At 47.4% G+C, this 10,804-nt stretch overlaps 1 long non-coding RNA gene across 1 annotated transcript; it reads right to left on the bottom strand.

Moving 5' to 3' along the window:
* Nucleotides 1-138: 138 nt before the first annotated feature.
* LOC125942017 (uncharacterized) lies at nt 139-2,992 on the bottom strand. Its single transcript, XR_007464738.1, has 2 exons — nt 2,883-2,992; nt 139-304 (listed from the first exon to the last, which is right to left on the bottom strand). It is a non-coding gene; the product is annotated as an uncharacterized LOC125942017 (long non-coding RNA).
* Between the last annotated feature and the right edge of the window lie 7,812 nt (nt 2,993-10,804).

Here is a 10,804-nt window from a genome sequence, read left to right as displayed (position 1 = left end):
TTTACCTGTGCACCAGTAAAAAGGGTCCAAAGCTCTTCCTGAAAACTCTCACAAGCACTTATCACAATCAATTCCCCATATAAGTGGTTTTGCTGAAGAGAACACAGGGATACAAGCATAATTAGACACTGAGGAATCTGGGTAGGAACACTTTATTTTCAGCACACATGTTTTTTTTTATGAACTGCTTCTATAATGGTGAAATCTGTGCTTTTAATAAAAGTACACCATGCTGCTTCACCACTCCATGCCAACTGCAAGTATCCTGTACCAGGAAGTCAAACCAAGACGTGGGATGTTCAGTCTGTCAAAAATAAAAACGAGTTTGAAACGTTGACGTGTAAAAAGTAAAGCACACTCAAGAAAAACAGCACAAGAACAAATCCAACGAATCAGAATTACATTTGAGAGCAAACATATAGTTTCTATGGCACAGTGAAGGAACCTTATTCCTCCGACGTTTTTTTTTTGTTGTTGTTGTGAGAAAAGATGAAAGTGCACGTGTTCTATCCCATTTTGTGTATCTTTCACCTTTTCACACACAAAAAGATGTCTTAACGTGCCCAACTGTCTTTGCATATCCATTTCTCTGCTCTCACACCATAATACCTACAGTTAAAGGTTGTAGTAATGCTTAGCTTGAATGAACCAACACCAACTATGAGCACTGTGCTACTAAACATGGCAATGTAAGTCAAGTTCAAGCACAGCACATTCATGTGCTATATACGTGTGCTCTTGATTGTAGGTAAGATAAATAAAAGGAAGGCATGTTAATAAGAATGGTCCTTGATGTGCTATGCAGAAGTGCTCTCCTATTTGGACAGAAGTTAAGCGCAACCGCAATGAACAAGAAGACAACTTATACAGCAATTCAAATCTAGGGACTCGATGTGCTGGAGATTTTTCTGAATTCATGGTAAAAAATCTAGATGCTAAAGACGACACATATATAAACAGGTCTCTGCTCAAACTGGTAATGCTATGTGTAGCTTAGTTTTACAAAATGTGCCCTACCACTGGTCTCCCAAGCTGAGGCTGCAGTCCAGTTGCAACTGCAAATCAGTCAATTATGTCTAGGGCACACTTGAGCAAAATGCAGACAAAAATTACTGCACCACTGAGAATGTACTAGAGGCTTCAACAAATCAGCTGACAGCCTGCATGGACTGGAGCAAGAGAAGCGCGTTTTGGGTCTAGGTGTGCACAGCTTTCAGTTGCTCCATGGACGCTATTTAATATATTTACATATTTCACTTACTTGTTGGTTTCAGACAAGAAATATAAAGTATTTTGTATCCTTTCCACTGTTAAATACTCAAACCCAGGATACCACAGGTCTGTTTCTGGCATCTGATTTCTTCTCAAAAAACTACCCCTCTAAAAAAATTTCACAGGTACTTAACCCCAACCTCTATTGAGTAGAGCCTGGTTTTTTAACATGACAAGGCCACTAATTACACAGTGACTCCTTGCGATGTGATGTACGTAAGCACTTTAAAAGGAAAGGAAAATTTAATAGCAGTATGACAGGTACAGAACAAAGCAAAGTGCCTGTTTTCACCCACGTATTCAATGTTTGCTTGTCTACTGGCGTTTACCCTACAAAAATGCAACAGGCGAAGCTGACTGCACTGTTTAAATCAGGGGACAGAAATGACATGTCAAATTATCGGCCGGTGTCAGTGCTCCCTGTCATTTCAAAAGGCTTAGAGAATGCTATCTGTAAAAGAGTTGTGTCATCACCAACAGCCAACAAAAGTTGTCGAAACGTCATCCTGGCGCAAAAATGAGCTAGCTTTGTTGAGACTAGAACGTTGAGACTGGTAGGGTTCGTCGCTGGCTGAAACCCTACACTCCCAATTCGCGTGACCCCTACCCACAATCAGTATGCTTCACCGCAATACACAAACTGCGGTGATATAACAGTGGTCGAACAGGCTGGTGCAAACGTTTCGACAAGAGAGCTTGCCTTAACCAGCTTTTCTTGGCAGTTTTCATATATGTGAGTACACCTGCCAATACACTTATTACGCTCCTGGGCGCGCGTAATGTGATGGGCGAAGGCGAGTGCGCGCGTACATAGTTAAGGAACATATACATGTCCCGTGATAGCGGCCCCTTTCACTTTTGGTATGCTTCACTGCAATAATTTTTGGGTAAGCTTCACCGCGTAACACGTCTACTGCGGCGAAGCTGACTTTAGAAAGCCGATTCATTCAACGCATCTTACGAGGCAGGTCCGCTTATCACGCTTGGCAACGTTTGAACACCACACTTACTGCATTAATTTCTTTAGTTATTTTAATTGTATTGTCATCGTGATCCTGCAGCCCGCAGTAGCAGGCTGATACTGCGTCATAATCGTTCCAACTGCATCAGGACAGCGTGTAGCTGGTAAGCGTGCATGCAACAGGCACGGCGGCATTGGCTGTTGTTGGGAAACTTCCGAGACGCTCTTTCGCGCAGTAATGCCATTTGTCTTATTAAAAAGAATGCAGGTGATGATTAAATGAAAATGCAGCAAAGCTGTAGAAAAGCAGTAGCAAAGCTGTTCGACCATCTCGCGCAAAAACGCGATTCAACACGATCTGGCGGAACAGCTCACCATGCCAGGATTTTCTTGCGTCCTCGTTTTTTCACGCATCATTCACTGAACCACACTACTGGATGGTTCTGTACACGTACTAACGATCCTGATGGAGGATCAGCTTTATAGCTTTATATGGGATGCCACGGCCCATTCCACGGGCCGGCTGCAATTTGACGCGGCCACGAGGCAAAATATGCGCGCAAGATAACTAACTAAATAGACACATCAAGCAGCTGACAGCCCCAACCTTTTATTACATGCATATAGAGTGGTAAAATGGATTACTTACTCTGTAAGAAGGCACGGAATACGGACCGCTTCACAACGCGACCGGCCCCGAAAAACAGCCGCCATGAAAATAAACGGACGTGACATCATGGGTTATAGCGGACGTGACGTCATGGGTTGCAGCAAACGTTTTGGGCACCTTTTGTTTGCTGCGACCCGGTCGCAGCAGTCACGGTCTTTTCTCTATGCCGCCACTTTCTCTCTCCCCCTCTCCTTCAGTCGTGTCTACAGGCGCGCTCGCGCTAATGCGGTGGTTCGTCAGCTGCGCCGCTTGTACTATTTACTGCGTCTGTGTGCGCTTGTTCGTGTTCCGCTCTACAAATTAATACTTTTTATATTGGTTTTGTGCGCGGTGTCAACGAAGATGCCGCCCATACGTTGTTTAGTAACAGTGCCGAACCTCCGAGCGAAGCGGTTGTATGTATTAGAAGATGGGTCCTTGGAAGCGCTGAAGCAAGCAGCTGCCCCATGCCCTGTTCTCGGTGGTCTCGTGGCAGTGTCATCAAGCAAATTTCAGGCAAGTGCCCGTTTATTTGGCGTTTGTTTGTCGAGTTACGTATTGGACTTCCGTAGGCTTGTGTGTATGAAACAAACGTGCCTCGCTCGACGTCGGGCGAGGCACATTTGTTTTAAAATGGCGCCCACATAGTTCCGTATTCGCACGCTTGAAAATCTGGCACAATGGCGAGTTCAGAGCGGCTTGCAATGGCGTGGTTCGTGGTCAAATGGCAAGTGCAGAATTTTTTTTTAGATGGAGCAGTATGTTCGAGCTTGTCGTGTTTAACTCCATGCATTTATATACGGTGAGGTTGTGATTGGTGTTGGCGAAGTCGCGGTGCGCGGCCACGCTGAACATAGCGTCACAAGGTGACGCCTGCGCGAGCCGGTGCCTCGCGGCCAGCGCGAGTTTCTTTGCCTAATCGTGTTTATTTTTACAATAGTCATTTGAGTACACTTGGCGGCGCCTCTAGGGCATCAAGGGGGCAAATCGGACACCAAAATTGGAACCCGAACTGGTCCATGGGTTCGGGGCTCGCCAAAGCCTCTGCATACCGCTGTATGCGAGCACCCTTGGCACGCTCCAACCTCGGTCGTCTGAACCCACAGACCGCCCTGGTTCCAGCTGGGATCCACCCGCTGCCGCTTGTGGGCCCTAGAGATCCTCCGGCATGCACTTTATAATAATTTGAGGTGTCTCCTGAGGCCTCCCTTTGCCGGTTACATGCGCCCTCCTGGAGCAGTACTTGTAATTGTAAAAAAATGTTATCCATCGTTGCGACGAAAAAAGCGCCCCGCGACCTTTGCAACACCAGTCAGAACTGTGCCTTGCGTATTGTCTTGGATTTATTTCATCTGACTGCACGCGGAAGTGTGACAGTGCACGAAGAAAATGCTGTTAATGCGATCTTCTAAGCAGCTAGCCTGTTGAGTGACAGTACACGGACGTTGGTTATAGGTGCTGGATCCGACATTCAACGAATTTGTTGACCTCGCTGCCGATCATAACATACCTGATATGTCCAAAATCGTTTGTGAAGCACAACAGGAAACTGACGCTGAAGGAGTACCGTCATGTTCATCATCACAGGTAATTTTCTTAGTGGAACGTTGTTACTGTATATAACTAAAAACGTTTTTATTTTAGTATTTTTCGTATTTTTTAAATATTTCACACGTTCGCGAGCTCGAGATAGTTAGAACGATTACCGTTCGTTATTGCGCGAATATGACGCGTTTTTTTTAATCGTGGTATACGCGCCTCTTGTTATATTGGCGTTCGTGGTACGAATATAAAGCCATTTATTTCATTTTCGCCTGCTCCCCAAACTAGCTGACACTTCGCCTCGCGCAAGAGAGCCTATGTATAGGAACTGCCACTATGCACTTTGTTGTGGTTACGTTCTATAATTGCAGCCTTGAGTAAGACTATTGAGGTTCTTCAAGCTAGCGATCCTAAAAGTTCATCACTGCAGAATCCGTGAAACGCTTTCCCGGGATGGATTGATGGTGTCGCGGACATTTCTCGGGTATTTTAAGTGCAATGAATTGATAGGTGTCACGGAGGTCGAAGTTGTTATCGCCGACTGTGATAAAAACATCAGCACTCGTTATTTTACACTATCTTGCGACGGTAGATCACAGGAGCAATGAATAAAGCGCCCTACCGCAATTCGCTTTTCTGCGTCATTTCCCGATTCATTACTGCATCCCTTTGCGTTATGATCGTTATATATTTTTCTAAGACTGCAAGTCCCCTATCGCGTTATATTCGGGGTTGCTTTATTTACGTGCAAGTACGGCTTCTGACGAATTCGTCATTGGTAAAGAAAACAGCTTTTGTAAGCTCAAAAATGAAAATGGAATGTTAGAGGGGCGCAAACTGTTGTGGACTATGTGGTACGCCATGCAGCGTCCGCTCTGGCTCACTCATTCAGCGGCTGGTATGTCCCGCCACTGCTAGCCGCATTGCTTTCTCCATTATTGTAATAGCAGTTATATAGACACTACAGCTGAATTTTTACCGTTGTCACTGCTGTGCCATAAGATCATATCGTGCCCTGCTTGCCGTACGTGGTGGGTGTGAGGGTGAGTGAAGAATTTTTAATGCGCTTTCCTGTCCCAGTAGCACGCCCGCATCTTGTAGGTAACCTCCGGTTGGTGTAAAGCTTAGCGCGCCGACTTGGCTAGTATCTGCCAAGTAGGCAGGCCAGCGTTGTGCCAGCGAGTGTACGCATTCATTGAGTGACATCTGTTTGTTTTCAGCATTCACCTTGCGAGCTCACTAATGTTTCGCTTACACCTACTCCCACAGTTCGCAAAATTGCATGATTTTAAAGCCAGTAGTCGCAGGAGTAGGTGACCTACGTGCAGTAAATCTTCATGACTTAATGGCTTGTTCCTACTTTCAGTGCACGTCAAAGGCCATTTTGGAAGCTTGTGAGCAGAGCAGACCCAGTGAAATCCTTCATCCCTTTGAACTGTGTGTTTTTAGGTACAGTTTTAAATGCTCTACTGATAATTGCTACTGGAATTGTTGCATGTTTAGTGAGCCATTTGATCATACTTCTAGAGTTGTTACCAATACAAATTCCTACTTCTAGTTTGCGGCACTGTCGAAGCTACGGTGCTGTCAAAGCTGCAGTTACAAGACTGTGCTTGAGGAAGCTTGAAGTGTACTCTGTGCAATCACATTAAAGAATTTTTTTTATTCTTGGCAACTATAGCCTCCACAATGCGACAAACTACTTGTATGATGGCATATAAATTTGAAGCTTTTTTTGCAGTGTAGCAGTAACATTTTCATGACATTTAAGTGAAACTGTCAATATGGCTTTTACTGCCACTTTCATAGCTGTCGAAGCCTGGACAATAATATAAATCAATAAGCAAATAAACCAGGTTGGCATTCTGTTGACAAGAGGATATAAGCATACAAGTTGTGACTGTGTGGCACTTTCAGTCCAAGAAAATGGGTGCACCATTTAAGGAAGGATGCTTTCATTTTGTTTCAAAAAGCTCCATTACATGCGAATTTGTTTTCATTTCGCAAACTCGGATGATCACAAGGTTAATCACAAGTCAAGTCTCGTTCTAATTGCCTTTTTATCTGGAACTTAAAGCGTCATCTCTTGGAGGCAATCCAGCTCAGATGACGATGGGATCAACTTTGTGATGCCCAGCCTTGGCCCCCTCCACGACAAAGTGATCAGTAGCGAGCCACTCACATCATCTTTCAGGCAGATCATCGACATCTTGTTCGATGCAATGGCAAAGACATAATTGTAAGCGTATATGGGCGTGCATCTCAGTTTTTGCCTTTCGTCATTACGTCTTTACGCATAACACTCAAGATGTAATGCACATCTATCTTGCAGGTTCCCAACACGTCAGTTTTACAGCAAGGTGACCTCTCTGCTCCTTGATAAATACCCACAGCTGCGTGATGTTGTTGGAATGGATCTGTGAGTAGATTTCGTGCCTTGTTATGTAGTAGAAGCGTGCTGCAATTTTTTGTATTAATGTGTATATTGCATATCCACGAAGTTAGTGTTGCCATAAAATTTGGGTGAAATTATCTTCATCAAACGAGGTACTCTTCCATGAACACCAGCTGTACAAATCACGCGTATATTGAAAGGATTATATAGCATCATATGGGTTCATAACATTCAATATTTTTACTTCAGCTTTTTACCGTACGTTTCACTGCATTGTATCTTCGTTTAGCCCCTTAGAGTGTGTGACTGAAACCCTACTTACTTTACATTTTAGTACATGACCTTTGAAATTGACCCAGACTCATTATTTAACCTAATGTTGAGAAATACATTCACACTTTTAAATATATAGACTGTCATTTGCAAGAATATTTGATTTTAGCATTTCTGTCTCTATGAAGGGGTTCATCTCGAGTTATCTGTAGTCGTTTTTTATATGAGCATCAGCAAATATTGTTTATATCGCTTTCTGGAACTTCATTTTGAAACGTTTGAAGCATTTACTCTTAATAGTAGACACTTGTGAAAAGTAATTCTTCCATTGAAATTTTCGGTTTGTATTTAATGCAATACTATTCGTTGTATTTCACAAATATACTTTGTGCACAGTAAAACACTATATTTGAATATGTTTTAAATTAGCAAATCTCGGTGAACTTGCAGTGCTTAAAGAGGAATTTTTTAAATGGTGCTGTTTAAAAAGAATGCATTACCACCTGTATGTAGTGGGTCGAGGGCAAGAGTGGGTCGAGCCCAAGAGAAGAAAGAAGACCGCGCGCTCCCTCTCTGCTCGAGCCAGCCCCGACGGTCGCGTCTTCCAAGAGCCAGCTGCTCTACGTTTATTAAACCTTCAGGACTACTTCTCGAGGCTCGTGACAAACTGGTGGAGGTGCTGGGTAAGCGTCTTCACGGATGTTGCAGACCCCTCCAAGGATCCGCGCTACGAATCCAGTGCCTGTCGACACTCCCGTGCATCGGGCCAGCCGCAGGATCAGGGGACTGTCTCCAGAAGTCGTCAACGCTACAGTTCCCACCACATCAACCGGTATGACCAGCGCTTCTCTTCAAACCGCCCCAACCGGTACGGGAAGCACGATGTCGAACCGTTACACACTTGAGAGCCCACGGATCCCGAAGACGTTTCATGGCACAGTGTTCGAAGACGTCGAAGACTGGATGGTCGAATACGAGCGCGTGGCCTCCGTGAACGAATGGAACGACACGGAGAAACTCCGACACGTCTACTTCTACCTGGAGGATGGCGCGCGTACGTGGTTTCAGAACCACGAGGGGCAACTGACGTCGTGGCGCGAGTTTTGTCGTCAGCTTTTGGAGACATACACCAGTCCTGATCGCCACGAACGAGCGGAACGTGCGATTCAGGCCCGCGTCCAGTTGCCAAACGAAACTGTGACCACTTACGTCGAAGACATGACGCGCCTCTTCCGACGGGCCGATCCAAGAATGGCGGAGGAGAAGAAGTTACGTCATCTGATGCGCGGGGTCAAGGAGCAACTCTTCGCTGGCCTCGTACGGAGCCCTCCGAAGACGGTCGCGGAGTTCTTGTCCGAGGCCGTGACTATGGAAAAGATGCTTCTGCATCGCTCGAACATGTATGAGCGGCAAGCGAACAGCATGTCTGCTGCTGACATTTTCACGGCCATAGGAAGCAACGGTGACTGTCTGCGAGAACTCATCCGCTCTGTCGTGCGTGAAGAGTTGCAAAAGGCCGCCGTAACACCGCACCCTACGGTAAGCTCCATAGCGAGCATTATCAAGGACGAAGTGCACCAGGCGCTCCGTGACACCTTGCCTCCTGCTAACGCTGCGGCAGTACCTGTTGAATATCCGCGTGCGACCTACGCGGAAGCCCTGAAGCGCCCTTCTCCCTCTCCGCCGCGGTTCGTTCGTGCTCCTCCTACGGTTTCAATTCAGTCGGCGCAGCCGATGTCGTACTACGACGCTGGGTATACACCGCCGCCGGTTGTTCATGCCGCTCCATTTGCCCACCATTCGGAGCAAGCGGTTCGCTACGTCGACGACAGACGCCCGCCCCCTCGGAAGTCGGATGTTTGGCGCACACCCGATCATCGGCCTCTGTGCTTCCACTGCAGTGAAGCTGACCACCTGTACCGCCAGTGCCCATACCGGCGCCTTGGGATTCGCGGCTTTTCCGCATACTCGCCGCCACCCCGATACGGCCAGCGACCCCGGGACATTGAGGACTACCTCTCTCAGCAGCGCTTGCCACCGCCTGCCAGGCGGCAGTCGCGATCGCCGTCTCCCAGACGATTTTCACCTCCGCCCCAGCGCTATTCTCCCGAGCGGTCGACCAGTCCCCGCCGGGAAAACTAACTGAGGCGATCTTTGGGGGCGAGGTCGCTGACGGTCGAAGCGCTGAAGACCTCCGACGGACGCAGTTACGGAAACATACCGATCCGCTATCACCTGCAGCTGAACGAGACGACCGGCTTTCGCTCGATATACCAGTGACCATTGACGGTTATGCCGCGAGTGCTTTAGTGGACACTGGCGCAGACTACACGATACTCAGCAGGAAAATAGCAACGCAGCTGAAGAAAGTGATCACGCCCTGGCATAACTCGCAGATTCGGACGGCTGGCGGCCACGTCGTTACTCCGCTGGGCGCCTGCACGACTAGAGTTGAGATTCAAGGATCTACATTCGTTGCGAGCTGCCTTGTCTTACGCGAATGCTCCCGCGACGTTATTCTTGGGGTTGACTTCCTGCAGGAGTACGGCGCGATTATCGATCTGCAAGAGCGTCGTATCACTTTCTCTGCCGCACGAGCAATCGACGTGCAAGACGGCCAACGGCGCGACGACGTACTTCGTGTTTCGGCAGACAGTGTAACGCTTCCTCCACGAGCCAGTGTCCTCGTCGACGTTACATGCTGTGGCTTACGCGATGGCGAAGCGGTGGCCGAAAGTAACTTGGAACACCTACTGAAGCAAGGTGTTTGTGTGCCTCGTAGTGTTATACAGATTCGTGCTGGTCATTCACAATTGCTTGTTACCAACTTTAGCTACGAGCACCGACACCTGTTCCGCGGCACTTCGTTAGCGTTTGCCGACGCAGTAGCAAACGTTAACAACTGCTTCACGTCAGAAGTAGTGGAGACAGCAGACACGTCTCTGGGCCATCTCGACATCAATTCTGAACTGTCCACCGATAGCCAGACAGCACTGCGCAAGCTCTTGCTTGAATTCAGGACCTGCTTCGCACATTCTTCCAAGGTACGCCAGACTTCGATCACTAAACACAGGATCATCACGTACGAAGACGCACGCCCGATACACCAGCAGCCTTACCGCGTGTCGGCAAAAGAACGCGAAGCCATACGTACGCAAGTCCGCGAGATGCTTGATGATGGCGTCATCGAACCTTCTAACAGCCCGTGGTCGTCTCCGGTCGTTCTTGTCAAAAAGAAAGACGGAACGCTACACTTCTGTGTCGACTACCGCAAGCTCAACAACGTGACTAAAAAGGACGTGTACCCGCTGCCGCGTATCGACGACTCGTTAGATAGACTTCGGCGTGCCCACTATTTTTCTTCTCTCGATTTAAAAAGCGGGTACTGGCAAATTGAGGTAGACCAACGCGACCGCGAGAAAACAGCCTTTGTGACTCCAGATGGGCTCTATGAATTTCGAGTGCTTCCTTTTGGCTTGTGTTCAGCCCCGGCTACTTTCCAGCGAATGATGGACACTGTCCTTACTGGACTGAAGTGGCAGGCCTGTCTTGTGTACCTGGATGATGTGGTCATCTTCTCTGAAACGTTCGAGCAGCATCTTCACCGCCTACGGAGTGTGCTAGAAGCCATCCGGTCGGCCGACCTCACACTTAAGCCCGAAAAGTGCCACTTTGGTTACGAAGAGCTCAAGTTCCTCGGGCATGTAGTAAG

The sequence above is a fragment of the Dermacentor silvarum genome, unplaced genomic scaffold (assembly GCF_013339745.2).
Source record: "Dermacentor silvarum isolate Dsil-2018 unplaced genomic scaffold, BIME_Dsil_1.4 Seq896, whole genome shotgun sequence".
NCBI classification, from domain to species: Eukaryota; Metazoa; Arthropoda; class Arachnida; order Ixodida; family Ixodidae; genus Dermacentor; species Dermacentor silvarum.
This window is presented reverse-complemented; position numbering and strand designations above follow the sequence as displayed.